This window comes from Trachurus japonicus, chromosome 23, assembly GCF_045865225.1.
Source record: "Trachurus japonicus isolate A0001 chromosome 23, Traja_1.0".
Lineage (NCBI taxonomy): Eukaryota > Metazoa > Chordata > Actinopteri > Carangiformes > Carangidae > Trachurus > Trachurus japonicus.
In genome coordinates, this window is record NC_140929.1 from 24,687,235 (window position 1) to 24,709,538 (window position 22,304).

General features: G+C 41.8%; 1 protein-coding gene across 3 annotated transcripts in view; it reads left to right on the forward strand.

Annotated features, from left to right (window-relative positions):
• sox5 (SRY-box transcription factor 5) overlaps positions 1-22,304 on the forward strand; it is a 241,086-nt gene that overhangs the window by 1,052 nt on the left and 217,730 nt on the right. The window lies entirely within an intron of this gene.

Genomic DNA, 22,304 nt, shown 5'->3' on the forward strand with positions numbered 1-22,304 from the left:
GTATCCATTTGCAACCGTTATATGGACATACACTGCACATGCAAATTTCAATTTTGGGTGAACTATCCCTTTAAGGACTGATATTGTAGCGTTGCTATTAAGTAGCTTTAAATTTAGTCTTTGACTATGACACATATTGCTATATTTAAGCAATTCAAATTAAGCAAAATCAACAGATTTTACACTTTGTTTTGACGAATAACATCATCCCATTGAACAAGTTAAATTCAGAAAGCAAGCAAATGCATAGTGACTTACACCAGTGCCACACTGCTCCCCCCCTGTGCGTGATGGCTACCTGCTGTAACAACCTACCTAGTTGATGTTTTCCTCCCTAAATCTGAATTCATCTTCTCACGTGAAAGTTGTTGCTATATTTGATTTAAACTTCAGTGAGTTTTTTGGAGTTCAATAACACACATTTCATCTGACAATTTAATGGTAATGCACTCAATTAAACAGATAAATAATTAATTACAGAATTGGGCTATGTGAATGTAATCTACTACTTTAAATACATAATGTAAGTCTTCATCTGTTTTTCTACAGTACGCAACCTGATAATGAGTCACTGATCAGTTTGACACCTTTAGTGCATGTCTATGTGTCCAACTCCTGTTTTTTCCTTTCTAATGAGCCTTTCATAGTCCGGGGTTCTGCTGAAGCTAAAGCCAGGCTTTGTGGCTTAAGCACTGGGTTTGTTTGACCACAGGAACTTCCTTAAGCTGTGTGCCTTTCTCATTAAGAGTTTGGGGACTCACTTTGCTCTCCTCACTCATCAATGGTTTGAGAAATCAGAGGAACCCGTTGCTGATAAAGTCATAAATGTTAAAGACCTGACTGTAAAACTGTGTCCTGTGAGTTCAGGAAGTCTGCCCCCATGTGAGTGTGAGCCACTTCTTCACTGCTACAACAAATTAGTGAACCATTTCTGTTATTGAGTAGTATTGCCTCATAGTATTGTAAGGGCTCATCTGACCTTGCCTTACTGAGGCAAAATCATTTTTTTCCATTAGAGAGCTTTAACTTTAATTTATGCACGACAAATGGGAAAGATCAAGTAACTTTACTGTGAGTTCTGACATATTGCACTCCTGGCCATGGATTTTATTATTAGACCTCGTCTTTCCTGTGCTACTCTATATTCAGAATTTCCTACAGCCGCTGCACTCATTTTATTTGAAGCCATTGCTGAGTCATACTGTATCTACACAGAATTGTGTGTACTATTTACAGTCATACAGTATCAGTTGCTGCTGCCTCCCATTTGTTATTGTGGCTGGGCGAGCTTGGCAGCAGTGGATATGGTTATCAGGCCGTAGCATCAGGGATTGGTTTCCGCTCCGTTTTCGACAGTGATGAAAACACAAGCATGTACTGTACACAGAAATACACACACAAACACACAGGGGTTTGTTTGTTACATCCATGTGTGTACACGAGTGTGTGTCGGATTGAGTGTACGCGGCATGTCCCGGGGCCCACAGAGCGAGACACATTGTTAGATGAAGGTACGAGTCAGACAGAGAGAGACATCTGTCAGTCTCTCAATAGTATTTTCTCAATGCGACTGATGAGGTGCTTCCACACACACACAGGCATGCACACACCTACACACAAAGAGCACAGACTCAGGTGAGAAAGCTGGGTATGTTTGAGTGTCAGTACTTTAACAGGGTGTTGATCTTATACAAGACAGGAAGCAGTAAACAAATTCCCTTAACATGTGGCGGCTTACTGGAGCATACCCCTCTCCTCCTCTCCCTCTATCAAAGTGTGTTTGTGTGACACGGTATAACAGCTGAGTGGAAATTGGAGCAGTTCTTCACTCTTGCAGAGATATTAGTGCACTTCAAGTGGAAGTGGAGTTTTTGTTTTGGTGAAAGAAATTGTGCAACAAACAGCCATCAAAACATAATACGTTGAATAATGAAATTGCATTCAGACAAAATCAGTTTGTTAAACAACTGAGAACAGCTTTGGATGTTTTTGTCACATGTGAAAGAGAATTTAATCTGACATCATCCCTCTGAAATATAGTGTAAATACATTGTTTTTGAAAGGCTGTCCACATTTCAAGATCCTCAAGAGTTACAGCTGTCTGTATTGTATTGTCAGCAAAATTGTACTATGATAATGTTATGTATTGTCCGTTTAACATAATTTTGTTGTTTGAATTGGTGACTGCAAGCTATTTTTTGAATGAAGAACAACAAATGAGCTGTTTAAAGTGCTGGGACACTGATCTGTTGTGCAGTTTATTCGCTCATATCTTGTGTGGCTATAGAGAAAGCTTCTCAGAGCTTGAAACAAATGATTTTTAAGAAATGATGATACTGAGTTACTATTGATACTGAGTATTGAGGGGAATGTTGGACCCAATCTTTTTGCACCTTGACACATTGAGTCCATTGGAATTAAAAGCCAGGATCTGGGCCTCTGTTGTCTCTTGTGAGTGCTGCAACTTTATAAAAATGCAATACTAAATTATTAGAATACACCTATTAAGGTGGTTAAAGCTCTTAATGCAAAAACCTTTTTAATTCTTCAAGGCTGTGTGTTATTTAGCAGTTCCCAAGGTCTGTTCAGTCAGCCCCTCAGTTATTGCCCCTCCTAAGGGGGAACTATTTGAATCAAAGTACTTAGTACAACAACTGTGTTCTGAATGGCCACACTGGCGAAGCAAAAAGTCTGCCATCAAAGGCTCATATTGGCTTGAACACACCGCCTCAGTCTCTCTCAGAGAGCTCTGTTCCTTCTGTGTGTCCTGGTTCAGACTGTACAAATGGAGTTAGGCACACACACCTTGATACAGGTTCTTCTTGAAGGCATGAAGCTGTTCAACAATCCAACAAGCAGTTTCAAACAAGAACGCTGTGTATGTTTGACAACTAACAAAGATGTTTATTGCATTTCCTTCTCTATAAAACATTGCTGAAGGCTTTTTGAAACCTGAAGTGGTTACTTCCATGTAAGCAGTGGTTTTCTTGCCTGTCTTTGCCGGTGCAATGCCTCAGAATAACAGGAATATATATCCCATATGTCTGTGTGCATTTGATGGAAACAAAACTTATCAACCACTTATCAAAATGCAAGTCTATAACAGGTCAAAACATCCACAGGGTATCTTCAGCTTTGCAGTGCACTTAATACCGTAAACAAAGCCAGTGCCTTGTCTTTCAGTGAGTTGAGTTTCAAAATACCAGGAATGATGTTCCTCATATTTCTTGATAGTCTTGATACTGAATCACGGCTCATTTTGCTTAATCCGCCTGTCAGTTGTTAAGTGATTAGGGAAATTCGGAGGAAACACAATGACAGTATATTTGACCGGGGTTCACCTCATCAATGCACCTACTTAAGTACACACTTTGTACATTAAGTCACCTCGTCTTTATCCTTATCTCCTCGCTCTATCCATCTATCTAATGATCTATCTGTCTTTATCTCTTTCTCTGCAGACTTTGGAAGAGGCTAAGGGCTGCGTCGCCAAGATGTATGAGTTATAACACTAATGAGCTTAAGAGGTTTGTCCTAACGTTGTCTTTCTTCAGCAGAGAGTTACACACAGAGAGAACACACAAAGCAAGAGTACAATTTAAAAATGAAGCCACAGTGGCCCTCTCAATCGGTCAGGATTAAAACTTACTGGAAGTTTTTGTAAGAATGAAGTAATCCTTTGTTGTTAAATTGAGAGATGTGCTGCACGCTCATATTCCCTCTGGTGACTTCTAGTGAGAGCTGCAACAATATTTGACTTTAAATTGTCAAATCTCTGTTTTAAAAGAGCATGAAATCGGGTAGATGAAGTACAGTGGATGTTGTAGGATGAGAAGACACTGGTTAGGATTGTAGAAGAAGAAAAGCAGAGGGGGGAGACTTGTGTAAAGAGTGTGACAACACTGAGGCTGAAAATGAGCAATTGTCTTTGCTAGATGGCTTGGTGTGTGTGTGTGTGTGTGTGTGTGTGAGAAGGTTTACCAATAGTTTTTGGGGTAAATATTAGATCCCATCTGTTGTCTTGGAGTATCAATGAGTGATTTTAAAAGAAGAAATAATATAACCAAGATTTTTAATAGATAAATAAGAAGAGAAACATGGTCAACTATCAACTACTGTACTATGACGTGCCGAGACTTCTACTATGTACTTGAGTAAGAGGTTGTGTGTAACCATGTTGAGGTCTGTAATACATCACTTGTTGCATAAACATAGTTTCATTCAGCTGGTCTTGAGAAGGCAGCTTATTAGTGCCTGTCCTCCTCGATCAGTTGTTGAATGAATGACTTGTTTACTAGTATGTTGTTTACTGAATATTAGGCTCATCCTGTCTCCTGTGTGAATGGCTGTGGGTTTGAGTAGGACTCTTCAAACAGACTTACAGATGATGGTCTTTTCATAACCTTTGGTACAGTTTAAAGAGGCTTTATTAACTTCTCTGGAGAAATTTAAAATGGTCAGTTTGAACTTTGATAGCTGTGAGAGGAGAGCAGAGATCGGTGGTGGGTGTTCAGGTCAGTTTGTAGACAATTAACATGTCACCTGTAAGTATTCGTCGACCTATTAGTCTTTTAATCATAGTTTGTCCTCTAACCTCCACCTCTGCTGTAACTCTGCAGATAGGTATTCACAGACAGATAGTGATGTGAACTGCTGAGATCTCATTATTCCAATTTTTCAGATGAGATTTTCTATAGACATGTGTGAGACTGTGCATGAACTTGAGGACGTTGAAGGGTCAACAGAATGACTTAACATTCCACTGGAAATGTTCTATCTTGTTTTGCAGCTTTCAATAATCCATGAATATAACCGGACATGTATAGACAAATACGCACACTATGGAAACGATTAGCCAGCGAGTGGGTCAAGCAGCTCCCACTCCCCCTCTAAGAAATAGAAAAATACACAAAAGATCCTATAAACAGAAAAATAACGAAACAAGAACTGACAAAAAGAAGAACACCCCTTGAGGCCTTTCTAATGAACCAAAGTCCAAGTCGGACAGAGGCCGCCTATTTCCAAACTTTTTTTCCCCCTCGTGTTCCTTTGTGCATCAAACTCTTCAAAAAAACATAACAAGCTGCTTTCATGGATCAAACGAGAGCGGCAGTGCTCATTGTGCCAAAGCAGGATATAAAAAGGAGAGACGGAGTGAGAAATACCTTATTATTAGGGATGTCCCGATCACATTTTTTTGCCCCCGAGTCCGAGTCCGAGTCATTTGATTTTGAGTATCTGCCGATACCGAGTCCCGATCCGATACTTTGGCAATGCAGTAAAGTTTTTAATGTAGATCAACTGTATCATCCCACTATTTTTCTGTTCTTTGTGCTCTACTAGGGATGTAACAATATCACAATCTCACAATAATACTCTACCTCAATAACAAGCCCATGACATTTATTGCAGTATTGTAAGACATGCCATGATATCACATCCCTACTTATTATTGTTATCAAAGTAAAGCCAGCTCCTCTCCTGCTGCTCTTATGGGACCTCTCTCTCTCTCTCTGCTCATAGACCCAGGGGAATCTAAACATGACCCGCATACACACCCCCCTTCCTCCTGGAACACACACACACGTGGGCCTGTCTTGGTGCACGTCGTTTCATTTGTGAAATTAGTCCATTCTCTCTGACCCTGTCTTTTCATCAGGCGCGGTGGTGCATATTTTAGTCCCTTTCCTGCGCTTGTTTTACTAATTGGTGGCTATACTTTGCCCAACACTGATATCCTTTGATCATCTCAGATCATTACGTTTACCTCATTAATTTGCTCAATGTGATTTTTCTCCCCCCCAAAAATTTAAGGGTCCATGCAAAATTGGATTAATAATAGATCATATGAGCCAAGAGAAAGTGTAATTCCTTTGTGATTTCTCTTTTACTTCTCTTGCTCTTTCTTTCCTTTGCTGACTATTTTGTATCATTGTCCTGTGACAGGCAGGTCAGCTTTAAAGGGGAAGGTCAACATTATGTGAGATGATCAACTTCAGTTTACTTTAAGCAGGGAGCTGGAGTTAGGACAGCAGGAAGTCTTTGCCTTGTACTGTAGTTTAGCACTGGAGAAGAAGGGAAACTGTTTCAGGTTCATATACAACAACCAACTGTATACCAACCAACAACATGTCTAAAGCTGCTTTTTTCGTACAATATTTCTAGTTTGTTTATAGCCAGTATGCGACAACATCACTGCCGACAAGTTTCAGACAAAAAAAAATAGCATGTCAGACTGGATGGATGGATGGACGGACAGACAGGGAGACAGGCAGACAGGGAGACAGACAGGCAGGGAGACACAACCTCATATCACCTTTTGTATAAGCACATTTTCCGAAACTGTTCTTTTGAAGTGCAACAAACAGGCATGTCATACATACACATTTTACAAACACAAACAAAACAAAGCTCACACACAGCAGGTGCAGACATCCACTTTTACACTATTTTCCGACATTTTACATCACATAGACTGGGTCTGGGTTGGTTCAGATATACATTAAACATTGGAGAGAAACACTGTAATTCATCCAAACTGCGCCAAGTCTGCAATAATATTGCACTTACACTCACCTACTGCGATTGAAAAGGCTGTCAGTACTTTCTGTATCACACTGTTTCCTGTATTTCATGGGCTGTTCAGCATCAATATCTCCTCCAAAGATATCTTCCCTAACAGCAGACTTTTGTCAGCGCTTTGTTGTTGACAGCTTCATTGTCAATCCATCCAACTCCAAATTGTCTTGCATATAAAGACGTGTATCTCCCTGTCTTCTTTTCTCTTTCCTCTCTCTCTTGCTCTCTTTGGAGCAGATTACATCTCGGATCACTCTGTCTGCAGGCACAGCTCGGCATTGTGCTGCCTCTCTCTCTTGTTGTCACATTGAGTTCTGTGCCCTCCTATTATCATATAGATAAGTGAATGTTTGTGTTGTAGCAAGACGGGGAAGCGCGACTCTAATGTAGTGTTTTGTGCACGGTGTTAAAATTGGCCCCTGTCGCCTTTGCCATTCAAGCAGCCTGCTCCTCAGCCACAGTTGTAAACACAATCGCAGGAGCCTTGTGAGTGAGCAAAAGACTGTGTGTGCCTTGTCTCAGTAACTTGGTCTTGTGATGTGAAGCGGGCCATTTTGCATGCGTTTGTGTACAGCACATATGTGCATCTTTAAATAACGGCTGGTGTGTGTGAGTGTGTGTGTGCCTGACTGCAAGTAGTAAAACAAGGTGCTTGATAAAAGAAAATAATTTGATGGTGGTATATGTTTTACTGTACCGGTATATTACTTTTTTTTTTTCTGCATGCATTTGTACTTTTGTACATTGTACAGTGTGTGTGTACCGTATCATCACATGCTTAGTGTGGCTATGTGCTTGTTTTTATCAGAGAATTTGTTTGGCACCGATAGAGTTTGTTTAGGCAAGAGCAAAATGCCCGACAGCTCTCATGGCTCAAATAGCCTTTGGGTGCCACTTGTGTCGTGTGAGTGTGTATGTGTGGGGGTGTGTGGGTGTGTGAGAGACAGAAACAGGAATAGACCACTTGACTCTCAAATCCTCCTTCCTCCCTAGTGCTTATGCTCAATCCCTGTAGTCCGATATTGACTATAGCATCAGTGAATTACACAGCTCTCTCAAGATAAACGCACTGGTTAAACTGGATTGTGTCTGTAGTGGCTGAGTTAACTACAGTCCAGTACAGCTCAGAGCTGTCTGCCCACTCTAATCCAGCTTGGCTCAGCCGACTTCAGTCAGTTTTTAGCAGAACAGTGTGAAGTGAGTTGGACGAGCTGCAGGCCTCAATGTGATGACTCAGAGATGGAAGGAGACAATCTGTTCCCTGTGCAGCCCCAGGTGTGTGTGTGTGTGTGTTTGTCTGGGTGTGTGGGTAATGTAAATGCTCCTCAAGTATCTGATGCACTGTTATATCGACAAAAAAAACAAAACTTGAGATTTATTTATATAAATCATTTTCTCGACTTTGTTGAATCTACCCATTGTGATTCAGAAGGGTCAGAGCTTTGTCTGCTGAATTTCTTTATCAGCATCTGTGATATCTTCAAACATTTGGTGGGTTAGAAATGAAATGCTAATGCTTAGATGTTGCCTAGATTTAAGTATAACAATCAATTTTCTCTGTTCTGAGGCTGAGGAGCTTCTGCACAACACCAGGACAGCATGTTAAAGAGTTATGGAAACTTTTCAGAACACATTTCTGACAGAGACCGTACACTGTAGCTCCCTCTGGTCAGGAGATGTTTCTTTACCTCTGTTAAGTGTGTAGTTGTACGTCCACCTGGCCATCAGGGAGGACTAACTGAGTAGAATTAAAGTCCCTGTAAAGTGAAATCGGAGTTTTGCTTCAAAATATATTAAAAGTGTTTGAAATTTATTGATAAAAACATGCAAAAAGACTCATTTCTGTACAGTGCTTAATTTTAGAGGTTAGGGTTTCACAGTTTCACTCTGCTTCAGTGGTCTTTGTTTTTAAGGGCAGGCTTACAGAGGGGGACGCTGGCGTCCCTACTTTCATAACTCCTCCCATGTGCACAGTAACATTATAAATACTTAAAGAATGCCAACGAGCGTCTGCTGCCACTACCCCTGGAGCTACCAGGGCTGCCGGAGCTCCCAGTCCACTAGCTTGGTCTCTGTCTTACTAAAATGTAATGCAGACTTATCAGGTCATTGTAAAACATTTATTTATTGATGTAAATGTGGTGTTATTTGAACATAGTCTATTGAGAGTGAGGAGTTGTCGTCACAGCTCAGAGCCCCAATACATCCATGTCAGAGCCCCGCCCCCCTTCTCCGCCATGATGGAAGGATTCCGGTGGCAACAGCCTTACTAGTCTATGGGCAAAACAAAATCGTCTACTCCGTAATTTACTGTTTTACAATGCCGGAAATCACTGCTGTGTTAAAAACTGCTTCAGTGATTTTACTTTCTCCTTATTCTTTCTAGTAATTTGTTGATCTGTTGGCGCAAAAAAGAGCTAGAATTTAGTCCGTCTCTGTGCTGTTCTGATGACGTTGCCCCTGGCAACTGATAGCGTCTCCTTCCATCATGGCCGACCATCGTCACGTGACTCCTCACTCTCAATACAGATCCCAGAGGCAGTGCTGCTCTCATGTGAAACATGAAGCTCCACTTTTAATTCAAACAAACTAATGAGACTGCCACCGTGGGACCAGCCGGCGCCTGGCGGCAAAACTCTAAAAGCTAAAACAGCCACAGTCCAGGTGAACCTTTGCAGCGTCCGTCCCACAGCTCACCGCCACAGCAACAGCTACACTGGCAACAAAACTGAGGGCCGCCGCCGTCAGCAGATGAATCTCCGCTTGGTCTGATAGCATTAGCTCGGCAGCTAATGCTAGGCCCGTTCGTCCTGTGCTGACGGTGGCGGCCCTCATTGTTGTTGCGGTGTAGCCTTCAAGGCTCCCGTTGCTGTGGCGGTGAGCCGTGGGTCCGATGCTGCAGTGGCTCGGGGTGAATGGGACTAACGGGGCTAGCCGCCGAGCTAACGCGTCAGCGCCGGGCTATTAGCCGCCGAGCTAACGCTATCAGGGTAGCGGAGATTCGTGTGCTGACGGCAGCGGCCCCAGCATATTTCCCTCACTGCTCAGTGTGTATCGGAGACATTCAGATAAGAGCTGGACTCAGACTCCAGCTCAAGCGTATAGCTCAAACCCGTAGCTGCTCGGGTACGATGTGACAGTTAGCAGTAGCATCAGCATAGTTGGCCGGCCGGTAGGCCATTTGATTTACAGTTGAAACTTGACGAAGCTCAGCAAGTGGGCGGGGCTTCTGTGGCTGCAGCAGACATCCAGAGCTGCGAGAACTGCCTCATTTAGTCATGATTTTAAAACCTAATTTCACCTACTAGACGAATTTTTCTAGCATCCAAAATTGGCAGGATGGTTAATAGGACATGTCTGGGATGTGATTAACTCAGAAAACGAATCCAGTGTCACTTTTCAGGGACTTTAATGACGGGGATGCATAAACATAACTGTTTAAAGCAGAAGTAAGTGATATATTTGTGTTAATATAAGTCTTAAATAGTTATATCTTCCGACAGCAATCACTTACATAGAGTGTTTGGACCGAAACACGGGTCTCTCAGTCCCTCTGCTCTGCTCTGAGCCGAGGAGAAAACATTTATCGTATCCTACAGTTTTTATCCAATGAGGAGAGAGAACGGCATGCAGGGCTGTGTGCAGCCAAGGGACGCCGTGAATGTGGCGACGTAGGGACGAGGACTGTTATGGTGCGTTCAAGGAAACTCGTATTTTTCCAACCGTGAAGTCGTACCAGTTCGATCTGGTACGAGTTCACCGGTCGGAAGTTACGAGTGGCCGTTATAGTGACTTTCACCGGTAAAACAGGTCGGAAAAACACGAGTGGGTTGCCTGAAACGCTACAAAGTCGTAAGTTGTGACTTGAAGCTGTAATTTACGATTTCAAAAGCCGGCCTGGAACGCAGCATTAGCCAAAACGACCGGACCACTTACTTCTGCTTTAAAGTTATACATCTAAAAACTTTCATGAAATTATTTTTTTTGTTTATGTTTATGGTTAGCATTACTTCTGCAATTACTATTGAGTACATTAACAGTTGACTGATTACCTCTCATTATAGCAGGTTTTATTGTCAGTGGTTGAGGCTGCCATTCACATTACCACATATGAGAGTCATATTAAATGCATGCAGGCAATCTAACATGAAGGTTTGTAATTTAAACTCAGGACCAATTATTGACTTGACATGAGCAACAATGTCATGTTGTATTGGACTCTACCTGCTTTTATCACCACAGCTGTCGTCAAATCAACCAGTCTTCAGGATTACAATTTAAATTCTACCTGTGTAGAACAGGGCAAGACTCTTTAATATTTCTTTTCTTTCTATTTTAAGGTTATGATTTGTTATTTTATTCAGTGAGGGAGCAGGGATGTTAACTATCCAAATTTATAAATGAAAATAACATTTGAAAAAACAGATTACAAAGGTCCATTTCTTCTCCTTTGGTCAACTCTAAACAGAGCAACAATATACGAGTGTGCTCCGCCACTATATAAATATCACTACACCCCTGTTGAGACAAGGTATTTCCTTTCAGAACTGTGGGCTCTTGTCAGTAGAATAAGGGCGGAGGAGTTGCACACTTCATTTAAAAGAGAAAATAATTGTAGCTGGGTGGGTTGAAAACTAAATGCTGAATGCTAAAATGAGAAGTGGTCCTTAAAGTCCTGTTTGGCAAGGATAACAATGAAACTTGAAAAAAAAAAAATCTGATTTTAGCGTGGATGCACAGGTTTGCATGTGGCACAGGGTTCAGTCCATGAGAGCTTTCTCTGTCTCCTATTAATGTCCCTGTCTCTTTTCTTCTCTACAGGATGAAAAAGTAAAAAAAAATAGAAATATTAAAAGCCAGCTTTCTGCTTTTGAACAAAAAAGACATAAAGTTGACATGATGATGTCTCCTGTAGAAAGAGAGAATAATGGCACAGTTAGGGGCCGTTTAACTCCACCATATGTTCAACATAACAGTTTCTTTGAATTTTTATGCCTGTGTGAGTCTGTGTGTGCGTGTTTTCTTGTTTGTCATCTCCACCTGTTATCTTCTTCTCACGTACTTGCTTTGGCTTTTTACTGTATGTTCAGATTGTTAATGGGTATCCCTAATAGTGGGTCACAGTAATATAATGTGTGTGCGCTTCTGTGTTTGCATTTGTGTGTCTGAAGCTGTGCATGTGCCAGGCTGAGCACAGCTTCCCTCTGATCCAACACTACCACCACACACACACACACACACACACACACAGACTTCCTCCCTCCTCCATGCGTTCTTCCACTTTCAACATCCTTCCCTTTCTTATGGAAAAGAGCCAATTAAACTTGTGTCTGTTTGTTTTAAACAAAATGGCTTTTAATTAGCACGATCAAAAAGGCTTCTTTCTGCAGGCCCCAGGATCCACTTTGTAGTTCCCCCTCCAGATCGCACATGGGTTTGATGCCACCTGATAGGACGCCAAGACAATCAGAACACTTTTATAATGAACACACACACACACACACACACACTTTATCACTTTGTCTCCATCTATCACTTGTACTCTCTTAAGTCTTTTGGTCTTTTGTTGTATTGTTATCACGACCCTTCTTCTCTGTTGCCCACATCCTCTTAATTCTTCCTGCGTTGCTCCTTTCTTCTCTTTTGTCCTCTCCGTCTCTGATCTGTGTTGTTTTAATGACGTGGCCCAGCATGGCTCACTGCTGGGCATGAACTCGTGTCCTCTCTTTTTCCTCTTTGGCTACATTCACTTTTGAAATTGCTCTTTTTTTTTTGTTGCATATATGCAACCCTCATGGAATGTAAGCATGATTTGCCAGTGATGCTGACAGATAAGTATTTGTCAACATAATATACTGGATATAAGTATATCTATATTTTCCTGAAGAGTTTATGGTACTGCAAAGTTCAACAAATGTGTACTATTAATATTATGATGTTGTCCTTTAATGTGAGTCGAGCTTTGTGTTTGAGACAAAATGTACAAACTTCTATATAACAATATTGTGGCCTTGTTGCCTGACAATCTTAGCAACAGAGATTGTGTGTGTGTGTGTTCTTAGGCTCTGTACCTGCAATTATATATGCTTTGTTTATGTTACCAGATGCTCTAACACTTCACCATATAAGGGCCGACATGCTGCATGCACTACATCCTTGTGTGTGCACGTGTGTGTGTGTTTGTCTTTTTCGTTGTCTGTGTGTCAGGTGATATCTGCTGTATTGTTGGTCTGTTGTTGACAGTGGCTGCAGGGAGTAAACATGTGACCCAATCAGCTCACTACTGCTCAGCTCACCATGGCTCCTAATTGACGTGTGTGTGTCTGAGTCTGTGTCTGTGTGTATGTTATGCGTGTCCCAACTGACAGCTGTCAGGTTGCTTGACTCAATCATGATCTTCTCTGTTTTGCTTTCCTTCACATATTCTGATATGCACACTCACTCTTGCAGAGCGGACACTGAAATGACACAGATATGGCATAAGAGTGATGGAAAGGTCTTGTAGCTGAAACAAAATGTACATTAATGGATTAAGAATTTACAATATGCCCTACAATACAAACTGTATTAATTTGACAGCTGTTGGATTTATGAGTACTTTAATACACACATGTAGAAATTGATGCCTTAATCTGTCAATTAGGAAATTTCAACTTTGGTATTTAACTGGAGTAGCATCAAAACAAGCCTTGTGGCAGCTGGCAGTGAATGACAATGAGACAGAATGTCCTCGAAGCAACACAAATTACCGACAACAGTAATTTTACAAATTCACTGAGCACATTTACCTTAAATTTGGCTCTATGCATGGACAATATGATGAATTTCAAAAAACGTACTCTAGACGTTTGTAATGAACATAAAAACTTTCCATCTTTGCCAGTAAAGCAACTATTTAGCCTGGCACTGTGACTCGTGTCCAACATTACAGTTTGTATCGTGGCGTGGTGACTCCCAAAGCCAACAGTGAGAAGAGAAGAGAGAGCTGTGACTGTGCAGTGTTAGTCGGCATTCATGGATGATTCCCCAGACAAGTGCCTGAGCAGTAACTTAGCTTTAATGGCTGAACAAGCCTGATTTAGTACATGAGTTAACTTTGATCCCACTCCAACGTCATAGCATCTTTTTCACAATTACTACTACTACACACACCAAGATTGCAACTCTGCTCTGCCTGATGAATGGATGGAAACGGAGCACGATGGGGATCAATAAGAAAACAATACAGATGATATGTAGACTTATGCTTGAGATATGGCTCTGTGTGTGTGTGTGTGTGTGTGTGTGTGTGTGTGTTGTAGTGTAGCTGCAGTCACTTTACCTACCACAGTTACGGCCTTATTGTTGATATGAGTAGCACTTAACATGGACCCCATTTACTCTCAACCTTCCCTCTCTTTACTTTCCTACAGCTCTCTGTCTCTCTCTGTCACAGCGAGTATTCGCCTTTGTGCAAGTGTACGTGTGTGTGTGTGTGTTTGAGGGCGTGCACGTGTGTTAGCGCACTTAGCATAGAGCCCCCCGGTTTCCCTTCATTTCCATATAATTAGATTGTGTGTGAAAGGCTACTTCCAGTGCATTGATTAAGTGTCAGAGGAGAGGAGAGGAGACAAGCATCTCTGGGCAGAAGAGGGACAGGAGGGGGCACGGCACTACAGCAACCTGCCACACACACACACACACACACACACACACACACACACACACACACACACACACACACACACACACACACACACACACACACACAGAGCCCCTCCTCTCCTGTCACTGTTCTAGAGAGTTATGTTTTGGCTACTGAAAAAGGCAGCAACAAAAGGATCAGGAAGAATGTTGGTAATAATGACCCATATTGTGTACAGTATGACTTTGCCTCTTGTGTGACAGAATCGGAGCAGACAGCCTTAGTCTTGTGTTTTCTTGGACCAGCCCCTGTTGTCTCTTAATTTATGTCTTGCTGCGGCTGAGTCTGACTCTGGTGTTATATGACCGTCCGCTATCTTGCCCTATATAAGGACAAAACTACTGGACTGGGCTGAGCTGAGCTGGGCTAATGGATTGCAGTCTTTCCACAACCGCACGTCTACAGTATAAGCCCAACTGCATTCCGGAGAAATAGTGAGAACATCCCTCCTGCATCTCTCCCTTGTTTTTTTTTACCTTCATCTTCTCCCCTCGCATTCTGATGTGATCATTTTAGAGGTTGAGAGCGTTGGTACTGTCTGCCCTCCTTTGGAAATCCAGTAAGGTCTGCTGACATTTTATAACATGTAGAAATTCATTTTTTTGAGTGACAGAAGTCAAGAAGTCAAGGATTCAACATGCAGCTACTTTTAAATGAAACATGTTGAAGAGACATGGTCCTGTAAATCCCAAGTCTATTGTTGATGCCACATTTTAAGGGTTTCCACATAATGTAGCGATGCTTCCTTCAGACACAGACTATACACTGAAGCCACAGGGAAAAGGCCTTGCCAGAGAGCATCTCTGTGGTAGTTGTACAGTGAATAGAGGGAGTTCCTTATTTTTATTCCTCTGCCTGTATCTTCAACTCCATTTTTTTGTCTAAATGTTTGGCAGCTGCTGCCAACAACTGTTATCCTTTGAAATAATTTGATCATGTATTTGGCTTTCTCCACCAAATCTGCAGGAATTCTGGTACATGAAAGGTTCAATACCTCCAAAGTCATTAGTATTGTAGCCTCTGGGCCATGTGCGTTGGCGCAGGCAGGGTACTGAAGTTAAGCTTGCATCAGCTGATGCGCATCACTTGCTTCAGTCATGCTTCACCATCACTTGCCTCATTTACCAGCTGTTTGGCAACCAGCTGACGAGTTGCGTCAATCACATCAATGGAGGTGCACAGAATGACTCCTGCGTATGCACTAAGCTGTTATTACTTTTAAAATGATTAAGACTTAATATTATTAAGAATGGATTGTTTTTCAGCTGACTCCTAGTTGTTGTTTCAGATTCTTTGTAACTTCCCTTGTTGAGCTCAGCTTCTCTGCAGCTTCTCTCTAACTTTATTAGAAACAACCAGTTCCCTTTTCAGAGTGTTAAGTTTTTATTGGATTACTAATAATAGAGAGAGGACAGAAGTGGTGGGGAACGAGAGATTAGGGATGACATGCACCACGGGTTTATGTGATGGATGAAATAAATGTAATGAAACATCATCATTGATCATAGTTTTGGTTAGTCTGAGCTTCCACCTGAAGGAAGAACTAGATGAAAGGTCAGGGGAGGCTTCCAGATGAACTAGCATCACATTTAATGACAACTGCCCTTAAACTGATCATGATAGGCCACTTTGGATCAAAGTGACACTGGTTTATATTTATGTTGCCCTGATCATTAACTGTAGCTCTGTCTAGTGTCTCCATCACCTCTAATGCTGGATTCCTGCGTGTAACTCCAGGTTTGGTGGAGAGTGAAGAGGGCTGGACTTGGCAAGTCAAGTGGTGCTGCTCAAAGCCCCAACGGAGTTTGGATAACAATCGCCTGCACCCACACAACTGCACTGTAGCTGCTCTCTCTGCTAAGTGCTAATTAGCAGAACAAAGCATCTGTTGTTCTTTTAAACACACAACAGTTAAATATTTCATCTATCCGTCTGTCTCCACCAATCCTCAGCTCCGCTGGAGGAGCAAGAGGAGGCGAGCTGACAGCACAGACACACACATGCTCACACAATTTGCTGTACATGTGCACAACTGCACACGCATGCACACAAATGAATTTACAAGCCAGCATACACAGAAATAGACATGCTGAGACGCACACACACACACACACACACACACACACACACACACACACACACACACACACCGCCTGCTCTCTTATGTGAGCTGACAGCAGCATCAGCGTAATGTGCCATATTAAAGTGAACAGGACCTTTACTATAAACACCATCCTCCTTAGAGAGAGAGCTGGAGGCAGAGAGCTGGAGGTTTGGTCTGAGAGAGACAGGGCCAGTGGCTAAATGCTTATTACCCTGCCTCCTGTGACATTTACAAATATGTGTTCTTTGTTCTTCCACTGTCTGAGGTAGGGAAGAGGGGGCGATAAAGAGAAAGAGAGAAAGATCACAACCTGGAGAGAAAAGAAAGGTTAAGTGAGTCGAATGATTTGAGATAGGAAAAAGACATATCTAATTCTCTTGTCTCTTTCCCACTCTCGTCTTTTTCCTCTCCGTCTCCCCTCCTCTTCTTCCCTCCATCTCTGTCTCTCGCGGCTTGAAGGAGAAGTGTGGGAGCAGAGCGCTCTCGTCTTGTTAAACGGCTGGCAGATGACAGAAAAATTAGAGGCAATTCGCTCTTGACAGGTTGTTGTGTGTGCGTGCGTTTTTTTTTTCTCCTTTTTTTCTGCTTCAAATGTTTTTTGGTGGTTTGTTTTCAGTCAAGCTGTCTCGGCAGCATAATAAGTGCAAGTGGTGCACGCGCACACACATACACATAACAGAAATCGCACACATGCAGAAACACATGTGCATTTTTTTTTGTGTTCTTGTAGGAGACGGATCTGATTTTGTGTTCTCAGATTGGTGGCAATGGGAGGAGGGAGAGAAGCTGTTTGCTCACAAAGACGTCTTCCCCTTTGCTAATTATCGAGACAGGCTTTGATTGCCTGTTTGGAAACAGTTTTTCAAACAGCTGTAATGACGATGATTAGGTGGCGCTGCAAATTCTGTGGAGGCAGGGGGAGGAGTGTACCGGTTGGTCCATCCAAACATCTCGTCACCTCGTGTTTACGTGAAGGTGTGTGTTTTTTTTCCCAGTTGTATGTTATTTTGTAAAATTATTTTTACATTACAGTGCAAGCCTCTCCCTTGTGCCTTTTCTCCTTGTTTGTGAGGTATCGCTATTTGAACTGACAAAGGTGCCTTCAGGTACTAACCACCACCCTCTGAGTGAACAGTGGCAAAATTGTTTTTTGTGCTTCTTAAGGTAAACAGTGCTACGCCTTCTTTCCCCCTTTACTGGTGCTCTGTAACTACTGGATACATTTTACTGTGGTTGGAGGAAAAGAAAATTGTATGGTCTGAAATTTTCGTTGAAAGAACTTGAGCAATTCCTTGAGTTTGCTGGACAGTCAACGCACAACCGTTAATATGAAGGGTTGAGATAATTGTGGCAAAAAGGTTGAAGCTATTTCACCTCACAATCATAGTTACAGTAAAAGAGAAACCATGGAGGCTCCAAGGAGAGTGTTAGCGCTTCACCATATGGAGCTTCGTTATAACACATCTTTACTGTGGCTGTCTTCCATCAGCATTGTTTTATGATGAAATCACACAAAGTTTTAAAAGGGAATAAAAGAAATTAAGGTTAAACAACATCCATCAGCAAGAACCAAAGCAGCCTGACCCTCATTAGAGTGTGGAAACATTTGAAATGAGCACAAAACAGCCACATTGAGGGACAGCCACCTTCTCATTAGAAAGAGACAGAAACAGTATCAAAGAGAGAGCTCCTTGATTTGATTACTTCTGCCTGCGCAGACAATGCAGCTCAAGTGATGAGAAGTCGTATTTGTTTCTTTGTTTTTGTGAGTAACTGCACACACGTGTTAATGTGCATGTGTGTGTTGTAGTCTCAGGGATGAGCTGATGAAAAGAGAGGCCATTCATGTTAAGTGGTCTCCAGAGAATTGTGTGTGTGTGAGAGAGAGAGAGAGAGAGAGAGAGAGAGAGAGAGAAGGAGGGAAAGAGAGAGATTTTACAGTACAGAGTGTGTGTGATGTGTTCGTACACACACACAACACACGTTGGCATGTTTTAGTTTATGTCTGTATCTTAAAGCCTGAATGATCCCAGTATCAAAATTGATGTGAGTGAATTGATTTATGAAGCTTCACTTTCTCTCTCACACACACGCACACACACACACACACACACACACACACACACACACACACACACACACACACACACACACACACACACACACACACACACACACACACACACACACACACACACACACACACAGCCTGTAGGTGTGACTGTGTAGGTGTGTGTCAGCAGTGTACATTTTCTTTTCCTGTTCATTTTGGACAATTTTCCAGTGCATCTTATTTTAACTTGTACAGATTAGTATTTTTAAAGCATCACAGTTTCAATTGGCAGCAATTTTGGCAATTGAATAACTATTATTACCATTCTTCAAGCAATAACACTAAGAATTATCTTGTTTCAGCCTCAGTTGTGAAGATTCACTGATTTCCTTATGTGAAAGTAGCAGTATATCTTTGTGCTTTTGACAAGTGTTAACAGACCAATGGAAAAATTACATGTTACAATTTTGAGATCAATATACAGTCAGTATTTGTACTAGGAAACATCATGGGACAACGGATGGAAATTAGCCTGCGGCTAACATCCGGCTTGTTTACAATTCGAAATGTTTTGTTCATGAACTTGCATTGTCTCACCCCAAATAAAAAATTGAAAGAAGAGAGCATATGATTAGACTGATGGGTTAGTGAACATCAGTCTGCATTCACTAGAAGCAGCCAAATAGTTAGTAAAATGTTACTGTCTACCATGACCTCAAAAGTGTTTTAGACAGAGTGTCAGCATGAGACAGAAACAGGTATAATACAGGACCTTCAGAGGGAGTATGTTTTGTAGACGTTCTGCTGTTAGCTGGTACTTTGCCTGCAGTGTGCTTTCTTTAGACCTCTGTCTGTGCCAGTTGATATGAAGCCTGTTTTTACTTTGCACTGAGATTGTTTCTGTGATGAAAAACAACAACTTAAAAAAAGCACCTCAAGGTGGCAAATTGACTAACTCACAAAATAAGTATATCTGGGAAGATGGTTTCTTCTGTCTTTTTATCTGATAGGATACAAAATACTTCTTCAATAGTCAAATACAGTATTAGTATAAAGCATTCTCAGACAATGATAAATGTCTTGTTTTGTTTGCGTCCTGTTTCGTCAAATTAGCGTATGAGTAGCGCTGTTGAGTCCTCTGGTTGTTTGTAACTCAACAAGTCACTGGGCTTCTGTGGGAAACGTAAATCGCACCACTTCCTGCACAGCAGAGGACTTTTCCTGCATGACACTGCATGTTCTGAGCAGTGAATCTGAGCTCTTTCATGAACTGGATATGTCAGTCAACCACAAATGGTAGCAAAACTGACATCAGTGCTATCACTGTGAGGAAGAAGCCAGGGGGAACAGCTGCTGTTTTGGCCCACAGGAAGGTATCAGCATCCGCACGCACACACACACACACACACACACACACACACACACACACGTACGTACATATATAGGTTAAGCATGCACGGTTGGTTGTCTTTTGAACATGAACATGCGTTACACCTGGGATTAGCTAGATGTTTGTGAGATCAAATATTGTCCACTATCCCCCCACCCTACTTCCTATTATCTCTAATGTGGAGAATAATCCTCTTGTGGAATTAATCTCCTTTAAATGGTGTTTGTTACCATGCTGAGATAGAATTAAAGCTCTTGTTCCACCACTGGATACGATAAACATGTATTTATATGCTGTATGTGTGTCAGTGAGAATCAAAGCTTTATATACACACTTGAAATATCTCTACTTTTGCAACATATTTGTCCACTAAACGATTAAAACCTGTATTTATTTACCTGTCCTGTATGTAAGTGTAAGTAGGCTGATTTAGACTGGTTGGGTTCCATAGATTTGATTCTCGGCCTGAGCCTGGTCTCCCAGCTCTCCTCTGCGTTATCAACCGCTCCATTTATTGATTTTTCGCCGGCTTCGTTGTCAACAAATGCACATGGGCGAGAGGAGCATAACCCAAATGGCAGAAAAGCGAGCGGACTTGCACAGTTCCTTACTGTCTTTCTGTGTAAATATCTCATGTTACAACATGAAAACCTGCCGCTTATATTCAAGTGCAGCCTATAGTGTATTTTCTTTTAAAATTTAGCCGGTGCGGCTTATACAGGTGCGTCTAGTCCGGAAAGTAAGTAAATTGTCCATGATGTTGAGTGTCAGCTGAGTGTCAGCTGTCAGCTGAGTGTCAACTGTTGTATTGGATACATTCACGCTCTCTTATGACGTAATGTCACGGCACACTCCTCCTCTCCCAATAATCACAAAACAATAACGAATGGAAACGGGCATAAATTTGCTTTTTGCGCATTTTCACAAAATCCGCTCTTAAATTCGATACATTTGGATGGAAACCCAGTGTCTACATACACTCTACACTGAGAGCAGTACTGCCCCAACCACAGGATTTGTCAAATTATTCTATTCTACACTGGACTGGAAGCCTGAGATGCTTTGGCTCGCAGTTACACATATCTTTGTTTTTCAGAAGAACATCACATTGTCATGGTGTGTTTCTGTCGGTCCTGAGTTCCTGTTTTATTTTGAAGTTCAGTGTCCTGTCTTCCTGTCTGCTCCCTGCTATGATTACCTCATGTGTCTCACCTGTGTCTGATTGCCCTGCTCTACCTGTGTCTCTTTTGCTTGTGTAGCTACTTAACTTCAGTGTTGTGTCTTTGTCAGATTGTCTGCTTTGTACTGTATGCCAGTGTTTTCCCTTGTGTGTTGCTCCTCATACCTGTTTTTGGGAATCTGCATTTTCGGGTCCTGCCAAAGACCAGCACCTGACACACATGGATAATTGAGGTGAATTCTGCTCCAGCTAAAAAAACAAACAAACAAAGCTTCTCTGTAACACCATAACTTCACTGCTAGACTATATAAACTTAAAGCATCCTCTTGCCATGTTGCCAATGTCGCTATCGTTGTCCAGTTCTCTGCTTGTTGTTGCTTTCCGATTTTGATACTGAAATGATTAAATTAAATTAGTTAAGATATTTGTGGGTTCCAGAGGATGACTCCTACCGACTTGTAATTCCTGGTCCTCCAGCCCTGTCATTTCTGTGTTTTCATTTATGCAAAAAAACCCTAAACAACTGAATGTAGCATTGTCATTGTGAGGATGTTTGAGTGTTGAGGTTAACCGTTAGCATCTAGCTCAAAGCAGCACGTGGCCTGTCTACGGCCTCAAAGAGCTTCCAGCATGGCTGCAGACTCTTAGTCCACGTGGCATTTGTCTAAGACATAGAGAGCTGCTTGCATGTTATTGTCTGGTACCACAAGTTTTCTCTCTGTCTCCAATATATCATACATAATACAATTAAATGACTTCATTGTATTTGGCATAGAGAGTGAAGTTGTTGTGGCCGTTCTGGCTAATTTGCTTGGCTGACAGTCAGGTGGGTTCTGGTCTGATTGTCTGTATAGTGATAGGTTCAACAGTTGAACCAGCTGAGCTGTCGTGGTGTGAGCCAGCAGAACCATAGTAGAGTCCTTGTCTGTCTTGAGAGGGCAGACCAGGGCATGGACCCACACAACCCGTTGCAAATGATATTTCTCTGTTTCTCTCCCTAATGTGGTTGGTTCACTTGGAACATTTAATCACATTAAAATATTAAGAAGCACATCTGATACGTATGCATGGGCCTAGGTTTTGTGTGAATATTGTGCAAGGGATAATGGGATATTTATACTCAGGAGAACATGATTTCTCAAGCACCTGGTATTTATAAATTACTGTTAGATTCTAAGTTGATCCACAGGACACGTATGTCGTCCTCCATTCATACCGGCCGCAGGCATGGAAAACACTTTGAAAATGTCAAGCTCTATCAATAGCCATGGGAATCTTGACTCTACTATATAAATTACCTGTTTGTTTGCCTGC